The 25,651-nt window shown below is 37.7% G+C and overlaps 1 protein-coding gene across 16 annotated transcripts in view; it reads right to left on the bottom strand.

The window, feature by feature from the left end:
- The window catches only part of ARB2A (ARB2 cotranscriptional regulator A), a 413,243-nt gene that overhangs the window by 63,293 nt on the left and 324,299 nt on the right, over nucleotides 1-25,651 (bottom strand). The window lies entirely within an intron of this gene.

Here is a 25,651-nt window from a genome sequence, read left to right as displayed (position 1 = left end):
ACTTAATATCATTTACAATGATGGTAATGGTGAGATTATTTGTGACAAAGTGAAAAACCACAGAAAAGAGAAGGACCTAACCAGGGGCCTGAATGTTTATTTACAAACTACATATGTAGTGGTTTACAGAAATATTAACCACATTTTCCAAATGTCAAATCATTACTGCTCATGCAAGAGTTTTCAATTTTGACTGTTGACATATCCTAAATGTATAATTGAAGTATTTATTAAATATTAAAACCCTACCTAATATTAAAACTCTAGTCTTTTTAAATTTAAATACTCTTAAATAGCTTTGGCTTACTACTTATAAAGGAATAGTTTAATTTCCAAAATGATTTCTACCCCAGTGAAGAAATTTTAAATAAGAAGGGTGATCAGTAACAAATATTTTAAAAGGTCATCAATTGTAATTAATATTATATTAATTAGATAAAACTAATATAGATATTAATATATTAATTAGATAAAACTCCAAACTACTTAACAGTGTCTTAACTTTAGACTACAGTGAAACTTTTTTTCAAATATTCTTCACAATTTATTTGGTCCTGCTCAATGAAAAAATGAATGCTGCACAGTAATATTTGGCATTCAATTATAAATTATTCTTTTTTTCTTTAAAGATTTATTTATCTATTCATGAGAGAGAGAGACACACACACAGGAAGAGAGAGAAGCAGTCTCCTCACAGGGAGCTGGACGTGGGACTTGATCCTGGGTCTCCAGGATCACACCCCAGGCTGAAGGCGGCACTAAACCACTGAACCACCGGGGCTGCCCCAATTGTAAGTTATTTTGAAATTTGGGGCTGCCCCAATTATAAGTTATTTTGAAATTTAATGTCAAGTGACACAAGACCTTAGGGACTTTTCACCTCATGAAAGTTTGTGTTTTTATTTTATTTTATTTTATTTTATTTTATTTTATTTTATTTTATTTTATTTATTTTTAAAGATTTTATTTATCTGACAGAAAGAGAGGAAGAAAGAGCATGTAAGCACAAATGGGAGCTGCAGGCGGAGAGGAGCAGGAAGCCTGATGCAGGGCTTGATCGCAGGATCCCAGGACCCCAGGGTCATGACCTGAGCCAAAGCAGATGCTTAACCTACTGAGCCACCCAGGTACTCACATTTATGTTTTTAGATATAAATGTTCCCATTTTAGTTACTGAAACAGCTCTTGAAAAAGTTTTGATCGAGCAAAGAGTATTTTTAAAAGTAAGATATACAGTTTTAACCAGGATTAGAATGAACTATTCAAGTATAAAAATAACATTGCCCTTCCTGAATGTATGGATGTACAGTATTTATTAACACATTGCACTATATTCAATAGTTTTTGTAATTCTTATAAATGTCATTATGCTTATTGCTTGTGTTAGTGTGTGTCTACTTTCTTCCTTCTTTAAAAAACACTTATTAAGGAATTTGGAAGATACAAGTCACGACAGCAAATGATCCCAAATGGTCCCTTCATCACCATGCCCCAGGCCTAGGACGACACCTGGCACATAACAGATGACAAATATTTGTTAAGTAAATTGCTAGAATATAAGCTCCATGAGGAAAAGGAATAGATATCTAATAGTTTATTAATTAAAAATCTGGCCCTTGGATTCAGATATGTAGTGTTTGAATTCTAGTTGCACTATTTATTAGCTCTGAGACCTCCCTAAACCTGCTTCCTCACCTGCAAAATGGAAATAGTAAAAGAATCTGCCTCCTACAGTTATTGTGAGGATTAATTCAAATAAATACTTGCACACAGGGAGCACTCCATATACGTTAGCTGCTATTATCATCATCAACATCATCATTACCTTCTTCATTTGTCTCATTCGCCACTTATCTCCTGTTCCAAGCATGTAGCGTATGCTCAGTAAATATTTGTTAAATGAAGAAATGGATCAATGAAATGCAGCTAAATCATCACATACAAATAGGCCTGACTACCCTTAGTACACTTTTAGGCAAGATGCAGACAAATAGCAGTGAAAAAAAAAAGTGACTCTACAAGTTCAGGTGACTGAATTAATTACTACTCTTACTTGAACCAGCTGTTGGGAGATCTAGTGACAAAGTCCCAGCCATTCTCTGGTCTTTATAGAATAGGTGTTCTAGAATAGAATAGGTGTTCCTGTTTGAACTTCTTGTAATGCCTAGCACAGAGGTTTGTTTCATTTATACTAAACGAAATCCCCAAATCCTATTTAGCAACCAACTCACATAAGGTAAAATTTGAAAACAAATGAACATAGATTATAGAATGGGTAGATGTTAGAATTCTCATAATATTTAACTACATTATCTTAACAAATCCAGTTTGCAGCATTTATATTTTTTGCAGTGTTGCTATACATTGAAGTGTCATGGTGAGAATCATTACTTCCACACTTTCTAACTTAAAACTAAAGTAAAAATTGTGTAAATAGCAACTAAAAGTTATATTTCTGTGTACCACCTACCTCATCCTGAGTGTACAAAATAAGTCTCAGATTCTGTGGCTTTGATATACTTATTTTGTCAATGACATAAATCATTCTAGATTTTGTATTCATAATATTTCACATCAGAAATGTCTTATATTAAATAGTACTGAAAGTTTTCTAATTTATTTTGAACTTCACTATGGAACGGTGCTATCAGATTACAGAGCAGCCTTGTTATATTTAGGGCTTTTATTAGTTCTTTTTTATTATAAAAATGAGTATAAACTTCAGCAGCAAAGAGTTTAGTTTTTTTTTTTAATTATTAAGACAAGAATAGCAGACAATATTTTAACTGGATGAAGAAAAGAAGGAAAGGAGACCTACACAGCCATTAATCTTAAATTCTTCTATCTGTGTGCATCTGTTGCATAAATATTTTGTTTCCACTGTATTTTCCAGATTGAATATAAAATTTAAAAAACTTATAAAATATCCATAAACCTTTATCCTCTTCCTCATACTATTTCCCGCAAATGTACTGAAGAAAGACCTGCAGACTAACCAGGAGTACTTGTTAAAAATGCAGATTCTTGACCCTCACCCAGATTTACTTTTTCTCTTGGAGTGTGGCTCAGGAATCAGAGAAAGCAAGGGTGCCAAGGTGAGAGGAAAGAAAACTAACAGATATTCCTTCTCTTATCTAAAATCTAAAAACTTCCTCCTAGTTGCTTCTTTCCTTGTCTCTTTTTATACTTTTTATACTTTAGGCTTGAAAATGGGGCTCTAATTACTTCTCAGATGCATTCCTATTCCTCTTGGGGATTCTAGAAAGCTCATGCTTAAACAACTTGGTCATTTTTATACTGGATCAGGATTGTTGAAATTCCAGACCTAAAATTTGAAACGAATACTAAGCAAACCCCAATTTTATTTTATTATTTTTAACTTTTAAAAATATTTTATTTATTTGAGAGAGAGCGTGGGGGAAGGGCAGAGGGAGAGCAGACTTCCTGCTGACGTGGGGCAGTGCGTGATCCCAGGACCCCGAGATCACGACCTGAGCTGAAGTCAGATGCTTGACTGACTGAGCCACCCAAGTGCCCCAACAAACATCAATTTTGAAACACATGTAAATCATCTCCCTCTGATATAATAATTACTATAATGGACTATTGATATATGTTAGGCACTGAGCTAATAAGGGCTTTACATTCTTGATCAGTTGCTTCTCCATACCCAAAACCCCTGAAACAAGAATACTTCCCCAAAAGCAAGAAGGGCAGAAAGGGCAGATGGCTTGATTCTGACTTTGATACTGATTTTCAATAAACGGACTTTTTATTTTTTAGCAACTGAATTGAGTCTCTTAAAGGAACAGGAAGACTCCCAAAGGTGCTGGTGAGAAAAGACCCACATGCTCAAAGGATGATTTTCTTCACTGTACTCTCACCTAACTTCACCCAAGCTGGGAGACGCTAACATGGACATGAATAACCTATCCAATACTCTGACCTCACCATTCCTTGATCTTCAATAACCTCCTCTACTCTACTTCAACTAACCATTCTTAATATTTAGCTCTGGTCATCACATCACTTTTCTGACCTAACAGTTTAGATATCATCCTCTGACTCAGAGCATTTCCTCTGGCTTTCATTTTTCTGGTTTTTCCGGTTTTTCACTTCATTCTTTGGTGGTAGCTCTTCAAGGGTCTTGCTGCACAGCCACCAAATGCTGTGCTTTTCACTGAACATGTCCTCGTAAGGTGACTTCGTCAGTCCTATCACTTGCACATCACTTGAGCTTCAGTCAATATATTTAATATCTTACTGTTCATTTGTGCTTGGAATCTTATAGGTATCACAAACTCAGCATATCAAAATCGAACTCATCACTCCCCCAACAGACATGCTTCTCTTCTGGTCTTCATTTTTTCTGTTGATGATAGAACATCCATATAATTGCCCAAACCAAAAACCTGGCCGTCACCCTTGATGCTTTCTATCTTACAACCCATCAATTCAGGTCCTGCTGACTTTTCTCATATCAAAATATTTTCTCCATCTCCACTGCCCTCATCCAGGTCATTATAACCTAACTAGTCTTGCTTTAGTCTTGTCATCTCTAATATATTCTCCTTATCACAGCTATAATATGCAAACGGAATCATATTATATTCCCTTTTTAAGAACCTTCTTTCCAAGTTCTTTTTCTTTTTTTAATTTTTTTTATTTATTTATGATAGTCAGAGAGAGAGAGAGAGAGAGAGGCAGAGACATAGGCAGAGGGAGAAGTAGGCTCCATGCACCGGGAGCCCGATGTGGGATTTGATCCCGGGTCTCCAGGATCTCGCCCTGGGCCAAAGGCAGGTGCTAAACCGCTGCGCCACCCAGGGATCCCCCCAAGTTCTTTTGCGAGTTGTGGAGGCTCTCTGTAATCTCACTCCTGCTTATCTTTCCAGCCTGATGTCTTTTTATGTTCTACTCTACTGTCCAGCAATATTGGGTTTTCTTCAGTCTTCAAGTTTCCCATATATTCTCTTGCCTTTGTCTCTGCCTAGAACCTGGGAAACTACCTTCTGTTCCTCCACCCTTTCCCCCTACATATAACTCTACCCTCCCCAACCAGAAATGACTAACCCTTACATTTTTCAGGCCTTAGCTTTTTAAGAGCAGAGACTGTATTTGTTGTTTTAGAGTTGTATCCAGGGACACCTGGGTGGCTCAGTGGTTGGGTATCTGCCTTTGGCTGAGAGCATGATCCCGTGGTCCCCAGATTGAATCTCACATTGGTCTCCCTGAATGGATCCTGCTTCTCCTTCTGCTTCTGTCTCTTCCTCCCTCTGTGTGTGTCTCTCATGAATAAATAAATAGAATCTTTAAAAAAAATAGAGTTGTATCCTTGGCACTTAGAACAGAATCTGGCACAGGGCAGTGCACAGTGATTGAACATAAGTGAATGAGTATTGTGTCAAAAGCCAGGGCACTGTGTGCCTTATGCTAGCATTGTAAAAGGGGCAATGATTGAAAGTTTTCCTGTTACAGACTAGACTAGGCCAATTGGTTCCCCAGATTGCTAAGACACAGCATTTTCCTAGAGGTCTGCTCACAAAATTAAAAAATAAAGCTATTTATTTGGCGTCAAGTTAGTCCATAGACTCACCCTCTGCTCTTTCCCTGTCAACCCAGCAAAAATGGGTCAGAAAAGTAGGTATCTGGTAGATACCCAAAATTACTTACGTCCAAAAACCAAGGAAAAATCCTTCCCTAGGAACTTGTTTTCTCCTCTTGGACTTGTATGGGTTAATGGTATACCAATTATCCACCTTACAAAAGTAGGAAGCGCTCATCTCTCTTTCTCAACTCTCCTACCTAAGAGGCAACTTGTACTCTGTTGCTGGGCAATCCATTCCTTCCTCCTACATCTTCACCACTCTGGTGTAATCCTCATCACATACCCCTGAATTTACTCCTAACTAGTCTCTTCTTGTTTAATTTCTTTTCCTCTAGTGTATCCTCATACCACCATGCCCACGTTGGAGTGTTATGTGTGAAAGAAATAAACTTCTGTATCTTTTATAGGCCAAGATCAATCTGATCATGCTAGTCCCAAACTTAAAAACTTCTGATGGCTCCCCATTACCCCAAGAGGATAAAATCCAAGCTACTTCTTAGCAGAAAGCCCAGTATCTTTGGACCTCATTTCCTATAACACTTCATCCCACCGGCTCTTGTGCTCAGCCATACTAAGTTCCTGCCATTCCCCGAACCTGTCACACTGTTCTGTATTCTGTACCTGCGCATATGACCTTATTTTTCTGCATAGAATGCCCTATTTTTTTCAAGTAATTACTTCTGGAAATAGTTCAAATTTTACTTCCTAGGAAAACCATCTCTAAACACTCAAGATAAGCAGGTGACTCCCCCACCATGCATTCACAGAACTTTGTTATGTTTTTCTAGTATAACACTTCTCTCATTGCTCTGTAATAATTTATATACATGTTATTTGGAGACTGCTAACTGTTCATGAAAACCACTGCTTAAACAATTGTAACCAAGTACATAAATGCTCAATACATTACATCTCCCAACCTTCTTGCAGTTAGGTGTGGTCATTTGACTGAGTGTGGGGTTGATTGGTGTCATCTCTGGCCAGTTCCTTAAGGAACCCCTCTTCCTGTGATCCAGAATAGTGATGAACATGCAACCAAGCTGTGACCAGGGAGGTAAAAATACTGCCTGGGTGACAGCAGAGAAACAGAATGGAAAAGACCTAGTCCCCGAACAAAGTTGTATGGGGCAGAGCCATGTGCCCAACTGGAACGCCCACATTGGAGTGCTATGTGTGAAATAAATAAACTTCTTATCTTTTATATACCTGTGGTCATTTTGTTAGAGCAGTTTAGCTTCACCTTAGCCAATATAGGCCTTTTTCTCCTCTTGGTTGGTTTGTACCTTAAGAGTAGAAGCTGGTATATGCTTCTTTGTGCCGCTTGTGATGAGCATTCAGTACTTAAATGAATACTAGCTGGATAAACCTTGCAGATAAAATGGTCCCTTGTCTATGCCTTGTGGAAGGACCAGAGGCAAAGGGGTAAGGAGAACAGTACAGCGTGAGAAATGTTTCATCTATTATCAAGTCTAGCTACCTATGGAGACATTTAGGTCTACTCATAAAGGATCTGAGGAACCTTAAAGAAATGAAACCAGGAAAAGAGATCTAGAATCTGAAATCAGAATTGAATGAAACATTGGTAACTTCTCTGAAAGGAAGGGAGTTAATGAGTACCATCAACTTCATTAGAAACATCATTTAGTAATACCTACACCTACTGGATACAGGTCTATTTTCTCCCTGATGATCCAGCTTTATTGTTTTACCAAGTGTGGTAGCTAGTTCCCAATGACAGACACTTTCTCTCCCTAACTCCTATCCGTCCCCATCATAAGTCATTCTTCATGGTATTAATGCCTTTGAATAGCTTCTTCCACCTGAATGTAGGTTAGCCTTATGACTTTCTTTGTGAACAAGAAATGGGCATTAGATATGAAAGATATTTCTCCAAAGAAGACAAACAAATGACCAAGAGACACATGAAAAAATGTTCCACCTCACTCATCATCAGGAAAATACAAATCAAAACCACAATGAGATACCACTAAAGTGGTATCAGTTAGAATGGTTAAAAAGAACAAGACAGGAATCAAATGTTGGCGAGTATGTGGAAAGGGGGAACCCTCTTACACTGCTGGTGGGGATGCAAGCTGGTACAGCCACTCTGGAAAACTGTGGAGGTTCCTCAAGAAGTTAAAAATACAGTTACCCTATGACCCTTCAATTGCACTACTGGGTATTTACCCCAAAGATAAAGATGTAGTGAAATGATAGGACCTGCACCCCAATGTTCACAGCAGCATTGTCCACAATGTCCACAGCTAAACTGTAGAAGGAACCAAGATGTCCTTTGATAGATAAATGGGTAAAGGAGATGTGGTATATATATATATAATGGAATATTACTCAGCCATCAGAAAGGATGGATACTGACCATTTACATAGACGTGGCTGGAACTGCAGGCTCTTATGCTAAGTGAAATAAGTCAATCAGAGAAAGACAATTATCATATGGTTTCACTCATATGCAGAATATAAGAAATAGTGCAAAGGACCATAAGGGAAGGAGGGGAAAGTGAATGGGGAAAAATCAGACAGGAAGACAAACTATGAGAGAATCTTTTTTTTTTTTTTAAAGATTTTATTTATTTATTTATTCATGAGAGACACACAGAGAGAGGCAGAGACACAGGCAGAGGGAGAAGCAGACTCCCTGCGGGAAGCCCAATGCAGGACTTGCTCCCAGGACCCCAAGATTGTGACCTGAGCCCAAAGATAAATGCTCAACCACGAGTCATCCAGGTGCCCCATTTTATGAAAGAATCTTAACTCTGGGAAACAAAATGAGGGTTGCTGAAGGGGAGGTGGGTGGGAAGATGGGGTAACTGGGTGACAGGCATTAAGGAGGGCACGTGATGTGATGAGCACTGAGTGTTATATGCAACTGATAAATTACTGAAGACGAATCTGGAGCTAATGATGTACTATATGTACTACAAATAGAATTTAAATTAAAAAAAAAGAAAAAAAACAGAACATAGTGGAAGTGATGCTGCCTGACTTCTGAGGCTAAGTCATAAGTTTTGCAGTGACCCTTTGGGATTCTTGAAGTACTTATATGTTCCTTGGATGCTCCCTCTTAGAACTCAGCACATGCTGGTTTAAGCCCGCCATATGGAGAGGCCATGTGTAGTCCTCGGTCCAAGCTGAATTTCCAGCCAATAGCTAACACTGACTGCCAGCCATGTGAATGAGTCAGTTGAGGTGTCCAGCTCACTAACCTTTCCCAGGAGTCCAGCTCCACTTGGAATCTGACTAACTATATGAGAGATCCCAGGCAAGAACCTCCCGGCGAAGCTCAGCCAACCTATGGAACCATGAAAGATAATAAATCGTTGTTTTTAGGCAACTAAGTTTTTGGATGGTTTCTTACCCAGAGAGATTATCACCAGAACACTAAAACTGACAGAAACTTGAGCCTGTGCATAGTGTTGTGAAGACTTTTTGAGCATTACTTGGAAGTGGTTTGGGAGACTAAAGAACAATGCCCCTCACAAGCCAGTGTAACAGCCTGACTTTTTTCTTGATTCAGTGTTTTCCTTAAGTTTCAAAATCATCATTAAAAAAAGTCAAATGCTTGAGGGACTTTTCAAAAGCCTATTCTTCCTTCAAATGCGCTTACTCCCTGGGTGGAAGAAGACACAAAACTACCATGTAAACAACAAATAGACTAAGCAGTTTAATCTCCTAAGAAGGGATCCTTCTAAGAAAGGATACTTGGAAGGGAACATGGAGTCAAAAAGGAAGTGCAAACATCTCAGAATGATTATTGTGTAGTAATACATAGATTGCAATTGGCAGCACTTATTCCTAAATGGACATAGCTGGAATGTTGCAATGTGGTGTCCAATCAAAAGAAATTGTCAAGACTTAGATTTACTTCTACTCCACACGTTCCCCACCAAAATTAGATTATTCCCATGTTAACCATCTCTCAATCTATGTTACCTCCTTTGACTTGCAAAACCAATTGTTTGCTTCTAGAAGGAAGTATCCTAAAGGTTTAGTAATCTTAGAAGAGGGCAAGATCACCTGAATCATGAAAGAACTTAAAAATTTGTAAAATTTGGATTCAAGTAGTTTAATTTCCATTCATCCTTTATCAACCTTTCCAATGCCCAGTGTCTTAAAGCTGCTCTTGGTTTAGCATTGCAATATCTCGACTTGCAAGCATCTCCCATACACAAAGTCTTTCCTGAACCTCCAGTGAAACCTCCCTGTCCTGAGTTCCATTCTTTCCATGAGTCCACTACATAACTAATTGATGTGTTTGAAGAAAAACCTGAAGATGACTCTCATGGCCAAGTCCCGTAGATTCTATGCCGTAAGCCGTTGGATTCTATCCTTTCTTCTCTTTCACTCTTGACACTGGCAGTTAGGCCTAATTACCTTTTGCAGGGACTATAATGACCTTTGAACTGCATGTTCCCTATCTTCAGCCTTTCCTTAATATGTTTTCCTCAGTTGTTGGATCAATCTTTCTGAAGTATTAGTGCTGATAGTTTATTTCCTCCCTTAGAAACCTCTGATCCCGAGGGCTTAAAGAAGCTCTCACATACACTCACATTCACAAAACTCCTTAGTCCATGATTTAATGTTCTCTGTCATCTCATTACTACCTATACCTTTTTTTCCTTTTTCTCCATTCACACCCATCACGTGCCTATGAAACTCCCTTCTTGTTACTGTCAATGTTTATGTAACATATTCTATACTACTACTCTCTTGCTCATGTTGACAATCCTAGTTGAGATATTATTCTTCCTTCTAGAACTCTTTAAATCCTACCCATCTCTCAAGGATCAGTTTAATGGATTTCCTGTCCTCAATCCCTCAATGTTCTGTTGGATCTTGTAATTAGATAGAATCACACCCTCTTCCAAATTTCTCTATTACTTTTTACCAATATTTCCCTTGTGAACCTTATTCCTTTCTCCTTTAGTTATCAAATTTGCAAATTTTTATCTCCTTTCTACTGGCCTTTATTCTTCTACTAACAGCATAATATGTTACATATGCAGTAAATGCTCAGTAAATACTGTTGCATGGATGGGGGTGTCATTATTTCAATACGCTACTCATTCTAGGTAATATTTACATTTTACTGCTGGCAGAGAGACTAATAATATGGGGAATGCAGTGGTGAGACAAGGGAGAGGTGTTTTTGTTTTTGATGGGGAAATCTGAATTAAAAAAAATAGTATAATGCCTGAAATGCCCATGGCTCTCTTCTCTCAAATTATTCTCATTTAAAAATACAAGTTTGGGGCATCTGGATGGCTCAGCCGGTTAAGCACCTGACTCTTAATCTCAGCTCAGGTCTTGCAGGGTTGTGAGTTTAAGCCCCATGTTGGAGCCTACTTAAAAAAATAAAGTAAGTTTGGTTAGATGTTCCTATCACATTGAAAAAAAGGATCATCCATCTTTCTATTTTCATATTTATTTAGCTCTTATTCATTTATATGCATTCTTTTTCAAATCTTATACTATGAGATAGCTTCTCCTCATTTATCCTAATAACTACTGGTTCTCTCATTTGTTTGATCTTCCTTTGGGTTATGGTATTTTCTGTACATCTCTTCTCTATACAAACACTTCAGAATTACCTTGTTTTGGTATACAGTACCTGGCTGTCTTACCCATCTAAGTAACCAATCATTTGCCTTCTTAAAATCTTTTAAAACTTTACTTCTAATTTTTTAGAAAAATTATTTATTTTAGAGAGAGAAAGAGAGCATGAGCAGGAGGGACAGGGGGAGGAGAGAGAATCTTATGCATACTCTGCACTGAGTGCAGATCCCGACTTAAGGCTCCATCCCATGATCCTGAGATCATGACCCTGAGATCACGACTTGAACCCAAACCAAGAGTTGGTTGCTCAAACGATTGCCCCACAACTTTCCTTCTTATTAATGTAAGCTTACTTAAATCATTTTATAACACCAGCATTTAAGTAGGTAAATAATCCTATAAATAGCAAGCCAAGTGAAAATCTCACCTCATGCATGTTAGACAGTCTGTATTTTTTAATATGTGCCTCACAAACAACTCTTTTCTACTTCCTATATAATTTTCTTGTTCAATTCTTTTGCTCTTGTGATGCCTAGATAATGAATTCAATTAAACATCCCAGTGAAAGTTTAATCCTAATGAAAAAAATGTTTAACAAAAATAATGCAGGCAATTAATTTATAAACCACATTGTTTCCTATTACTTCAGCATGCCACATTTTCCCTGCTGACACTGGTGCAATGTAGTATTTTATGCTGTAGCATGTAAAAAATAAACTTTTTTATTAAAATAAAACCCCTACTAAGCTGGTAGAATAAAACATATTTTAATATAGATATTTTAATTACACTTAATTAAAACCTTGCAGAGATTCCCATTCACGTTCTATGGAAAGTTCATATTCACATACTTAAAGAAGCAGTTTGCTTTAGGGCTTAATCATTTAAAGCAATGCCTCCAACACTAGAATCCCCTATTTAAAGACATAATCTCAGATGTGTATTATTTTATGAAATAACTTGCAATACATTCCTCAGGGTGGCCCTTGGGGGAATATTTTGGTAAGGATGAATTTTAGAATTTGGAGAATGGGTTAAAGGGCTCAGGGAGGTGAAGTATGTATATTTGGCACAGTCGAAAGGATATAGAAGATGTTTCTTGTTTCTAATTCTTTGTGATTTTCCTTGAACAGTAATTTTGCTTTCACTTATTTCTAAATTGGTAGCACCAATGCACTGAAGTTGTTAATGAACTGAACAGGTATTTAAAAAATGCCTGCCTACTTTGTGCTAGGCACCACTCCAGATGCTTGGAGATATATCTGAACAAAACCAACAGAGCTTACATTCCAGTGGGAGGCAGAGGAGGCCAGTAACAAATCATAAACATAACAAATCACTCAAAATCTAGAGGGTTGGACTATCACAAATGTGACTGAAAGACAAAACAGAACAGAGAAGGGACAAAGATGCAATTTTAGATGATGTAGTCAGGACAGGAATTGAAGTGACATCTAAATAAAGACCTAAAGGAGACAACGGGGTGAGCTCTGTGGATCTCTAAGAGTAGAATATTCTACGTAGAGTCCAGTGCAAAGAAGTTGAAATCAATCATTCATTGCCGGTCAGTCTCTATGAAACCAGGATGGTAACCTAGTTAAAGCAAAACTCTATGAAGGAATTACTCTAACATTTTTGATACTTCTTATATTATTTCATTTAACAGTGACCTAATAATTATTTATACAGTATAAACTATATGCTAGGCATTGAAACAATAATGATGAAAAGACAGTTTTTGTCCTCATGAAGCTTACACTTTATTTATTTTAAAAAATATTTTATTTATTTATTCATGAGAGACAGAGAGAGAGAGAGAGAGAGAGAGAGAGAGAGAGAGAGAGAGAGGCAGAGACACAAGCAGAGGGAGAAGCAGGCTCCATCCAAGGAGCCCGACATGGGACCCGATCCCGGGACCCCAGGATCATGCCCTGGGCCGAAGGCAGGCACTAAACCACTGAGCCACCCAGGGGTCCCCTGAAGCTTACACTTTAATGGAGATAGGAGAGATAAGTAAATAGATACTACACAAGTAATATATACTATGCTTACGGGTAACGGGAGCCATGGGGGCAGAGGATAGAAGCACCTCTCCCAGACCAAAGGAATGGGATTTTAGAGAGAAAGCTATTGGAGACTGAAAGTCTTTCATTTCTGCTCCCAATAGCATAGACATAAAGCCAGTTAATACATAGAATCAAGTAATAAATGCTTCACATAAATTTAATCCTCACAACACCCTATGAGGATGCCCTATTATTATCATCATTTTATAAGTGAAGGAATGAAAATCCAGAGCAGTTAGGCAACTTGTCCAAATTCACAGAGACAGAAAGTAGCAAGAGAAAGGACATGAACCCAGGCCGTATTGGTCCAGAGTCTGTGCTCTTAACCACTATTTTGCATACTCTCTTAGCAGCATGCCTATAAAATAATTTGTTAATGAATAGCGACCTCTGGGTATTTTCCAGCTGCTTATAAGTAAGGCTTGGTATGGACTATCTAAAAAGTTTGATTGTAGAATAAGTTTTTATCAGCATGATCTAGAATGAACAAAGTCTGTTTCGTCTAAAAGTTATAATCAAATCATCTTGTTCATACTGTGGTATGAACTTCTGACATTGGGATTCACCAGCCCATTCATATAAAAAGTTTGCACTAGGGGCAGCTCTTTGGAATCCTTTCTTCCTTCTGTCTTCTGACATTCTCAATAACTGGAGAATAACCTCTTCTAATTTGAGTGTTATCTATTAGGTGCAACAGATTTTTCCAAATGATGAGGGTCCATAAATAAATCTTAAATATTTGTCCTTCTACTACCTTCACAGTGAGGAGTCAGATGTTCTGGACCAAATCCAAATTACATGATTTCTTTCAATTCATAAGAGTTGTCAGATGGTAACCATTCTGAGTAGAAGTTGCACTAGTGACCTGGAAGAAAAATCTGAAAGGGGGATCCCTGGGTGACTCAGTGGTTAAGCATCTGCCTTTGGCTCAGGGCGTGATCCTGGAGTCCTGGGATCTAGTCCCACATCAGGCTCCCTGCATGGAGACTGCTTCTCCCTCTGCCTATATCTCTGCCTCTCTCTCTTTCTCTGTGTCTCGCATTAATACATAAAATCTTAAAGAAAAAAAAAAAGAAAACTCCAGAAGGACTCTGAGCAGACATACATGTGAATATGAGAGTGACTGTGGAACCTTGCAGAACTCTGTATTTGCTCTGCTTGATTTCTAAGACCTGACGATTTCCCATTTTTATCATGCACAGATTCCAGACTAGTTAGATAACGAAAGTCTAAATGGGGACTGCACAAATTCTATCTGTTGCAGAAATAACATTCTCTGACAATGATAAGTGATACAAATTCCACTGGAATTCTTAGAAAGGCATAAACAATAGAAAGAGCAATGGTATATGAAAATATGGGAATGGCAGGCCAGGGAATTAGAATCCTATCATTTTAAAGACCATGGAAAGGATAATTTTCGAATATCCATAGCAGAAAGTCATTCATTGATTTAGCAAAAACTGCATGAATATTTATACAGCTTACATGTAAATATCTTTACTGTATAACCTGATTATTTTCAGGTATGATGTACATAACATTAGATAAGTTTGAAACTTCATGTCTCATAAATCATTTTGAAGGCTGGATCCATCAAAACACAATGTCCTAATAGTGAACTGATGGGGGAGACACAGAATGTTTGAAAAAAGTCACACTCGGGTATAAATTTAAAACTGAATAAGAAGAAAAAATCCTATCAACAGAATTTGAGGGTAATGCTAGTTACAATGATAAAAGATAAATAGAAGTCAGAACAGTGTGAAAGAAATTTGGCAAAAATAGTGAGCAAAGATTAACATCAAAGTGAAAAGGACTGACCATGGTATGATATAACTTTACTATCTCATGCAGTGAAAGGAATCATGATAAATCCTCTATTTATAAAGAGAGCTCAACTTATTATCGAAGAAAAATATTGACTAGGCTCACAGAGATGGCAATAGAAATTAACAGTTGTGATAACTAATTTACTGTTTTATCTTTTAATCCTATATTCCTCTCAGAGCACATAAATGTTTCCATAACATAGAAATGACTCAATTTTAAAAATCAAGTAAATAAAAATATGCAACAAAATATGTAAATGCTATTTCTAAGTACTATTATACCAGTTTGAACCTATATTGAAACATTAAAAAATGTGCTCTTTAAAACAGAGATTGCCTCTGAGAGATAAAGAATTCATAAATTTATAATGATAACCAAATGAAAACACAGAGTAAACTTTCTAGATGAAAATATGACTTTCCTAACTAAAGGCTAAAAAAGAAGAGAAATGTAATATGCATTAGATTCATATTGCTGGGAATGAGTTTTTATCTAATGTTTGCATACCTCATTCCAATGCTTTGAGAACAGAGTAACAATTGTAATTTTGCTCCAAATCAAAGTAACAGAATCTGTCAGTTGACGTGTAGTGTTTGCACTTTCATTATTGTTCACAGAATAATTGTATGCTTCTTTTTAATGTTATTTTGTAGCAGTTGATCTCTTTAAAAATGCTATTCAAACTATCTTCAGCAGAAATCTCAGTCATAATCGGTCACTAAGTTTTAGTAGATGTTTTCAATACGCCCATACATATGCTTATGCGTATCTGTTTTGATAAAATGTGATTCTTATAGGCCTAGTCTGTTATTTCACCACAATTTGCATTGTTATAATAAGTTATTGATTGATTTTCAGTTTAAGGGACTAAGGTAGTATTCAGTAATGACTAAGTGCTACAAGTTTATTGCAAGTGCCCAAGGTTCACTCACCCCAAGCAATTTAGTCAATAACCAATTTTTATACTTCTATCTCCTTCAAAATTCCAAACCAATAATCCCTGTGTGTGTTTTTTTTAATTATTTCAGTATCAGACTAACATTTCCCATGGAAATCAATATGGGTGCGATCCATTAGCCAAAAATCTGCAGTACTGCAATGCAAACATATTAAAAATATTGATTTTGCAAAGCTACTGATGTTTTGATTGACTTTACTGTTTGTAAGCAGCAATAACAGAATTTCAATGACTGAAACAAACTTTTGATTAAAATTATAGATTTTCTTGGGGGGGATTTGCTATTTTACTGGTTCAAAGCATATCACATGGTTTACTTGCCTGCTATAAATGAGTACAGTGGGATATACTTATCCAATTCTTTATTTGTAAAATATTTTAGTCTATCATAGCTTACACATCTTTAATGTAATTTGAATTGCCCTGACATTTCAATTCCACTTCTTATTATATCATACAGTGAGGAGGAATTTCAGACTGAGAATGGCAGGAATTGAGAGCCCTAATCCTTCTTTTACTATTATGCAACCTTTGGGAAGGCATTTAACAGTTTAAATTCCTCAAATGTAACATGGAATTAACCTTGGAAATCAATGAACATTCTTATTATATTTTGAGATCAATGAAGAACAAAGACCATAATTTGTACATACAAAAGATTATTTGACCCAAAGATGTGTCCTTACAGAAAGCAGAGATTTTTGCAGACATTTAGTGATAACCTAGCAATGGTCTCATTTTATGTATAAAGAGACTGAGTCCCCAAAAGGTTCAGTGACAAGGAGCTTCTTAGAGGTCTTTCCTGATCACCCCATCAAAAGTACACCTGGGGCACTTGGGTAGTGCAGTTGGTTAAGCCACAGACTGGGGTTCAGCTTAGGTCAGGATCTCAGGGTGGTGAGACTGAGTCCCGTGTAGAGCCCCCTCTGGAGTCTCCAGTGGGGCTTAGCACTCAGTGTGGAGTCTGCTTATCCCTCCTTCCCCCTCACTATCATCCCCTACTTGTGCACATGCTCTCTCTCTAATAAACAAATAAATAAAATCATTAAAAAGTACACCTCTGCACCCTCATCTGCACTCTCTCACCCTTCAATCTACTTAATTTTTATCTTAACACCATCTAAAACATGATGTATGTATATAACACTTTTTTGTATTATAACACTTTATTTATTTATTTTAAATATTTTATTTATTCATGAGACACACACACACACACACACACACACACACAGAGGCAGAGACACAGGCAGAGGGAGAAGCAGGCTCCATGCAGGGAGCCCGACCCGGGACTTGATCCTGGGTCTCCAGGATCACCCCCTGGGCTGAGCCACCTGGGCTGCCCTATTGTAACACTTAAAAAAAAAAAATTTTATTTATTTGTTTGAGAGAGAGAGCAAGAGAGTAAGCCCGTGCATAGGAGGGAGGGGCAGAAGGAAAGGGAAAGTCTCAAGCAGACTCCCAGCTAAGTAGAGAACCAAGGCAGGCTCGATGTCATGACTCCAAGACCATCACCTGAGCCAAAACCAAGAATCCAAAGCTTAATCAACTGCACCACCCAGGCGTTCCTCTATTATAACACTTTTATATATATAAGAGGTAGACACTTTTATATCTGTATGTAACATATATATAATTTGCCTATACCTCTTATCTATTTTCACTTCTAAAATTTAAGCTTGATGCAACAGGAATATTGTTTATCCTTATCACTGCCAAATCTCTAGCATCTAGAGTAGTGTCTGACATATAGGAGGACTTGGTAAATATTTTTTAAATGAGGGAAGGAACGAGCCAGAACTGCTAGTGGAATGGGGTAGGTTTGGGCTGGGTAGGGGTGGAGTGGGAGAAAGACTTGATTCTACTTTTTTTTTTTTTTTAAAGATTTTATTTATTTATTCATGAGAGACACAGAGAGAGAGAGAGGCAGAGACACAGGCAGAGGGAGAAGCAGGCTCCATGCAGGGAGCCCGATGTGGGACTCGATCTCTGATCCTGGAATCACACCCTGAGCTGAAGGTCGATGCTCAACTGCTGAGCCACCCAGGCATCCCGATTCTATTAACTTTCAATCCACTGTTGCTCTAAGGTTTCCTTCTTAACATGCTCCTTTTATTTCCTGGGATTCCCAGATGGAAGTATCAAAGGGGATTTGGACTCCTATCTGTAGTATATGTTTTTGTCTAAGTTCAAGGACATTTTCAAGTTTATTTTAACCTTTTCATTATTTAAATATTAATCCTTAGATTTTTTTCACCATTTGTTTGCTGTACATTCCACCATGTTAAAATTATAATAAATTCTCTGCATTTTTATTTGTGACATTTCACTGCAATAAAGAAAAACATCAATAATTTAAGCAAAACCCAAAAACTGGAAATTAAAATTGATCCATTTATTAGCTGCCTATTTCATTTCCATTCTACTCAGTCCCATATAATCCTTCAGGGGAAGTACCAAGGACAAGCTTGCACTTGTGCAGGGACTTTAGTGTCCTTATAAGTTAGATTAGCTTTTCCCTCAACTTAACCTACATGCATTAACAATATACATATAAGAGTTTATTTATTCCTTTGAGAGAGTGAGAGAGAACGTGGACATGCACCAGCAGGTGGGCGCAGAGGAAAAGCCGACTAGCTGCTGAGCAGGGAGCCTGAGGTGGGGCTCAATCACAGGACCCTGGGATTATGACCTGAGCTAAAGGCAGATGCTTAGCTGACTGAGCCACCCAGGTACCCGTACAACATATTTGTAAGCATACAATGCAGCTTGAGAACAAATCCCCTGGCCCTGTTCCACGAGGCTACTGCCACCACAAGCCTTCAGGAAACGCTGCTACTGCTGCTGGTCTCTGGTGGGTGTAGGGGAAGCAGGGTAGTTCAGAACTATCAGATCAGCGTTAGGATTCCAACTTTCTCACTTACAAACTATGTGAACTTTGGTTTCTTCATCTGTACAAAATATCTAACGCTCACTACAAAGGTGTATCATGAGGGGTAAATGAGATGATACACATAAAGTGAATGGCACATAGCAGGTGTGCAAACGAGGTTAGTTCTCTTCTTCCCTTGACATAACAGTTAAAAAAAATAGCTAACAATTCTTCCTGCTTCTCACTTTTTTTTTTCCTTAAGACTGTCACTTCTGTAACTTGGCTTATAGAATTGGAACTTCTTTATGAGGACCACAGCGCAGAAACTAAAACTGAAAAATGTTTCAATATTTATTTGGGATGACAAGTGGCTTTTGGAAATCAGTAAGGGGGCAGATGGAAGTTAAAACTATTTCAAGGAACTGAACAATATGATCAAATAGTCAAAAGAAATAATTTGGTGGCTGGAGAAGGTACTCTATACAAGTACTAGAGGCCTCAGGGTAGAAGGGGCCGTCACAGTGTGAGCAGGGATAACAGCGTTACGCTCTTCCATTCGCCCTCACCTCTGGCGATTCCCCCTCCGGAAGCAGTCAGGTGCCCTCAGTGCCCTAACATTCCCATCCACCTGATCCATTCCTAGAAACCACCTTCAGCACCATAAGCATCTGCCCTTGATTCACCCTTGAAAACAGCTCCCTGTCAGCCGCTGCATCAGAGGTCTGTCCGTAGCTCTAAGGTTAGATGGCTGGTGGGCTTTGGATAGCATCTCCTAGGAAAATCCAAGGCCCAGAAGCAATGAACTAAGCTATTCCTCCACTCAGTACCATCTGATTGTAGTGATGTCCACAAAATAGCTTTAAGGAAGGTGCAGGACATCAGCTAAGGGACAAGCATATAGTTGAAGATTAACAAAATACTAAAGAGAACAATGAGCTTCCTTAAAGGTCTGTTTTCTTTCTAAAAATGACAAGTTCTGTAAATATGAGATGATGGGAAAAGCCAGTATGCAAAAGGGATTATTTCTGCCCAGGTAAACAGTGTGACTTACGGTGTGACTTTACAAACCCAGCACCCATGGATTCTTTGCCAGTTAGCACTGCTATTACTCTGACTTTGCAGTGGAGAGTCTAACTGAAAAATACTCATGACTTAAGCACACACCATCCATCCCTTTTGTTTTCAGGCATTGTTAGAACTACCAGATATTCACTTTTGGGGGATCATATACCAGTTTGAGAATATGATAAAAGCCATGATTCCCCTCTCCATTAACTCCTATTCAGCACAGAATTTCAAAGGGTTTATGGAATTTCCTGCAGCTCTTCCATGGATTTCTAGGCCAGAGGGTATTTAAGGGTAATCCTTCTGAGTTGGAAAATACCAAGATGCTCTCTCTCCTCATAGCATTGCAGGTACATGGTATGAAGACATCTGCTTATGGGTGAAGAGGGGAAGGAGAGGAGAGAGAGTCAAGTCTTAAATGGAAAGTGTTATTTTTCTTCAAGTTAGAAAATATTCAGATGAAGGAAAAAGACCATTCAAATGCCAGGACTTGGATGCATGCAACATAAGTTGAATGCATGCAAGTCAGAGATTGGGCCTAATTCCAAGTATAAAATATTTCAGCTCCATGGAGAAAGCTAACCATAGGCCAAAACCTCAAAGCATATATGTAAACCATTTAGTTTTCTAAAAGGTCCAATATTGTAGTTTCTCAAGAAATTCTCAAACTTCAGAGAAATTTTAGTAACGCAAACATTTTAAATGTGGAGGGCTAGGAGTTGTTGAGAAATATTCTGGCATGGTTTCTAGTGGAGATTTGTTGATTTTTTTTTCAGGGACACACCAGAAAATTTAAAACACTTAACGAGTACTAGGAAGACAGCACTCCAAATTTAAAACTATTTTAAAGTGTATTAGATGAGGGTGTGAAACTTTCAGATTACTATGCTTCTAAACTGAAAGGTAAAGCAATTGTCCTCTTTAACTGAAGACAAAAATTAGGGAAAAAATATTGCAAAAGCTCCTACTCTAGTTACACCCCGCCCCCCTTCATCCACATATTCTTCAATTACGTAACTTGGGTCAGAGACCATAGAATAAAAGCCCTCCAGCGAAAACTCAATTCAGCTGGCAGAGGAACGCTTACCTCAAAAGAGAGACTCAAAAGAGAGAGAGAGAGAGAGAGAGAGAGAGAGAGACTCAACTCAGATTACTCTGTAATTGACATCAGTGCCAAATTGTGTGTGTGTGTGTGTGTGTGTGTGTGTGGTGGGGGGGGCGGTTGGAAGTTTTCACTTTCTAAATTTCTCTTCTCCACAAATTGGCCTCAAAAGCCTACAATACAAATGTGGCCAGAAAGAGGCACCTGGCTGGCTCAGTGGTTGAGCATTTGCCTTTGGCTCAGGTTGTGATCCCAGGGTCCTAGGATGGTGTTCCGCATCTGGCTTGCCACAGGGAGCCTGCTTCTCCCTCTGCTGGTATCTCTGCCTCTCTCTCTCTCTCTCTCTCTCTGTGTCTCTCATGAATAAATAAATAAAATCTTAAGAAAAAATGTGGCCAGAACAAGTTTAGTGATTCTTCAAAAAGTTAAACATAAAATTACTACATGACCCAGCAGTTCTCCTAGGTATCCAACCAAGAAAACAGAAAGCAGGTGTTTAAACAAAAACTTGTACATGAATATTCATACCAGCATTATTCATAATGGCTTAAAAAGTAGAAACCATTCAAATGTCCACTGATGGATGAATGGATAAACAAAATGTGGTATATTCATACAAGAGAATATTATCGGGCAATAAAAAGGAATGAAGAACTGATACACGCCACAGCATGGCTAAACCCTGAAAACATTATGCTACATGCAAGAAGCTAGACGCAAGATGCTATATACTTTATGATTCTACTTAAATGAAATGTCCAGAATAGGCAAATCTATAGAGACAAAAGCAGATTAGTGGTTGCCAGGGGCTGGGGGCGGGGAGGGAAGGTAAAATTGACAATAACTGCTTAGAGGGTATGGTGTTTCTTTTGGAGTGATGAATATTTTCTGGAATTAGATAGTGGTGATGGTTGCATAAAATTGTGAATGTACTGTAGGTCACTAAATTGTAGACTATAAAATGGTTACCATGGCTAATTTTATGTTATATGAATTATACTTCAATTAAAAATGTGGTAGAATTCTTTTTCATTTTATTTATTACAATTCTGGTGAAGAAAGACATTAGTGAAACAAATTCTTACAGAAACAAAAAATTGGATATTGCCATAGGTGCTTTTTTTAAACTCATGAAATTTCTATGTCTGTTTGATTAGGCTGTGTCTCACTGAAGTGGGAAATTATCCAATCCTCTAGATAGTTAAGAATATTATTATAGGTACATGCTTACGATTCTGGCTAAACAAGACAAGGACAAATAGAATAAACTTACTTTGCTCAAAATTCAATAGAAGCTAAGCAACTCTGCTTTGTTTTATTTATTTATTTTTATTTTTTTTTAAATTTATGATAGTCACACACAGAGAGAGAGAGAGAGAGAAAGAGAGAGAGAGAGAGGCAGAGACACAGGCAGAGAGAGAAGCAGGCTCCATGCAGGGAGCCCGACGTGGGATTCGATCCCAGGTCTCCAGGATCGCGCCCTGGGCCAAAGGCAGGCGCCAAACCTCTGCGCCACCCAGGGATCCATGCTTTGTTTTAGATAAATGAACAAAATCTGACCAAAATGTAGAGATCTAAATGTTAAAAATCAAAGCATTTATTGCTTTTAATTTGTCCTTTTTATTTATTTATTTTAAAAAATATTTTATTTATTTATTCATGAGAGACAGAGAGAGAGAGAGGCAGAGACACAGGCAGATGGAGAAGCAGGCCCCATGCAGGGAGCCTGACGTGGGCCTCGATTCCGGGTCTCCAGGAGCAAGCCCTGGGCTGAAGGCGGCGCTAAACTGCTAAGCCACCCAGGCTGCCCTTGTCCTTCTTTTTAAATAAAATTTTATTTCTATAAGTAATCTCTATACCCAACAGAGGGCTCGAACTCATGACTCCAAGATCAAGACTCACATGCTCTTCTGATTGAGCCAGCCAGGCACTCCTGTATTTACTTTTTCTTTTTTTTTTAAGATTTTATTTATTTATTCGTGAGACACACACACACACACACACACACACAGAGAGAGAGAGAGAGAGAGAGAGAGAGAGAGAGAGAGAGGCAGAGACACAGGCAGATGGAGAAGCAGGCCCCATGCAGGGAACCCGAGGTGGGACTCGATCTCGGGATCTCCAGGATCAGGTCCTGGACTGAAGGCAGCGCTAAACCGCTGAGCCACCCAGGCTACCCCTGTATTCACCTTTTTTTTTTTTTTTTTTTAAATATTTATTTATTTATTTATGATAGACAGAGAGAGAGAGAGAGGCAGAGACACAGGAGGAGGGAGAAGCAGGCTCCATGCCGGGAGCCTGACGTGGGACTCAATCCTGGGGCTCCAGGATCTCGCCCTGGGCCAAAGGCAGGCGCCAAACTGCTAAGCCACCCAGGGATCCCTGTATTTACCCTTCTTGATGTGCAAAGGCAGTAGGTTTTTTTCTGCCCACAGACACAATGCAAGATCTACTTGCTAAGATTTGAGAAACTTGGAAGTTTACCAAATATACATAAAATATCTAATTATATATCTATACTGTAATTGTTATATCAAATGACTTTAAATATATCTTATATTTAATTTAAAAATTCATTAATTTTTAGCATTTATTCTTCTTTAACATAAGCATTTAAAGGCATACACTTTTGTTTGGCAATCTAGCTATACTAAAAAGTTTCTGTATTTTCATTAAGGCTCAATTCTAAGTATTTGCTAGGTTTATTCTTTAATCTTTAAATTATTTGGAGACTTTTCTTTAATCTTTTCTCCATTCTTTTATTCCTTCCCCAACTTTTACTGTAAAAAGAAAATTAAACCTGGAAGAGTTGCAATAGTACGATTGTCCATATACTCTTCTATCAGATTCAATAATTGTTAACATTTTTGCTGCAGGAGATTCACGCTTTTATGTACATTATTTTCCTGAACCACTTGACAGTTAGCTGCAAACCAAAGAATTTAACAACTGCACCTCAAGTATTTGTGTTTTCTGTCAAAGTCACAAGAGCTGTATTGGGATACATCCTTCTTTATAATTATTAACCTTCCTAAAAGTTAGAAAAAGCATTATAATATGTGAAATTGGCTTTTACGTAGAATTTCTCACTATTCTATAAGCATTATAAGGGCAATGTGCCTTCCACTTCTTTGGTGTGTTAAGTTTCTAATTTTTGACTTTGAGATATTTTTATCTCTTAAATGATCCTCTGCATCTTCCAATTCAAATCTTCCCCTTTTTTCAAGCCTCATCTTTCATAGACACATCAGACATATACATGCATTCTGCTAGCCTTGGGATACTTAGAGCCTTGCTGTGTATAACCTTCATCTGGGTACTTATTTTCTGCTCTAATTTAAATTTTAGTTGCATGACATACTTCCCTCAGTGAGATCCTGAGCTCCTTTAGAATAGTGTTCTGGTCTTTTAAATCCCAAGGTCATTGGATACTAAAATTCTTTCTCAACTTAACGGAAACCTTCATGGCATGCATGATACTTGTTGAAAGAATGTAAGTGAATTGAAGATTATATACCTTTACTTCTATTGTGTCATATGCCATAAACTCATAGAAATTAACATTAGAATTATGTAAATAACATTATAGTCTACTTGGAGACAATTATTTTTATTTCACTGAAATAACCTCGTATTTTCCAAATGAAAGAATTTTCATGCTGAAAGAGTTCTTACAGATTGTCTAGTCCAGTTATATATCCCCAATCTTACAATATTTCAAGTAAAAAGATCTACAGAACTTAAATGATTGACCTAACATTATAAAACTTTAAAAAGGCAGATCCAAAAATAGAATCAAATGAGTTACTATATCCAAAGGGCTTACGCAGGAAGAGCTTAAAGAATATTATTAACCACAGAATCAAGGTTTTGGATGCCTAGGTCAGTGCATTTCCCATTTAAACACATTAACTCAGTATTCTACAGTGAAATAACGAAGCCAATCATTTGGGGAGCATGTTATATACATATATTCTTTTGTCAGCAAGAGAAACATGATAGGAAATCAGGCAGAGGTCATCATCAGAACAGGCTCTGACTATTCTTCCTAAATGGAGGTCGCAAATTGGCTGCCTGTGGGCTTGACTTGGATGGTAGTTATTTTATTCGACCTGTATAATAGTTTTAAAACCTAAGTTAGTTGCAATGCCTAAAACTAGAGAGATTTCAAATAAAGATACAGATGTCTGGCTTTTTTGAGAAAACTGGAAAATCTGACAACGCTGTGCTAGCATTCCTGCATGCCACCAATCAGTTGGGGTTTGAATTTGTAACTCTTGTCCTCAGCTAAGGCCTTAATTATGATTAATGCATAGAATGGTAACTTTGAATCATGTAATAAGAAGTACATGAGTCAGGAAATACTAAGATATTCACTTGCTACATATAATTGCTAGCTATACCTAAGTAGCTATTTCTTCCAGCAGGAAAATGAATTGTTATATTAGAAGGATAAAAACAAAGGTGATTGTTTTTAAGGGGTTAAATATAATTTAGCCAGAAAATTGATTTGAAGAGAAGAAGAGCTCAGTCTTTGGACTTCAGTTACCTAAAATGCCACTGTATTTTTCTT

The sequence above is a fragment of the Vulpes vulpes genome, chromosome 14 (genome assembly GCF_048418805.1).
Source record: "Vulpes vulpes isolate BD-2025 chromosome 14, VulVul3, whole genome shotgun sequence".
Taxonomy (NCBI): Eukaryota; Metazoa; Chordata; class Mammalia; order Carnivora; family Canidae; genus Vulpes; species Vulpes vulpes.
The sequence above is the reverse complement of the archived record's forward strand: the minus strand, read 5'-3'. Positions and strand labels throughout refer to the sequence as shown.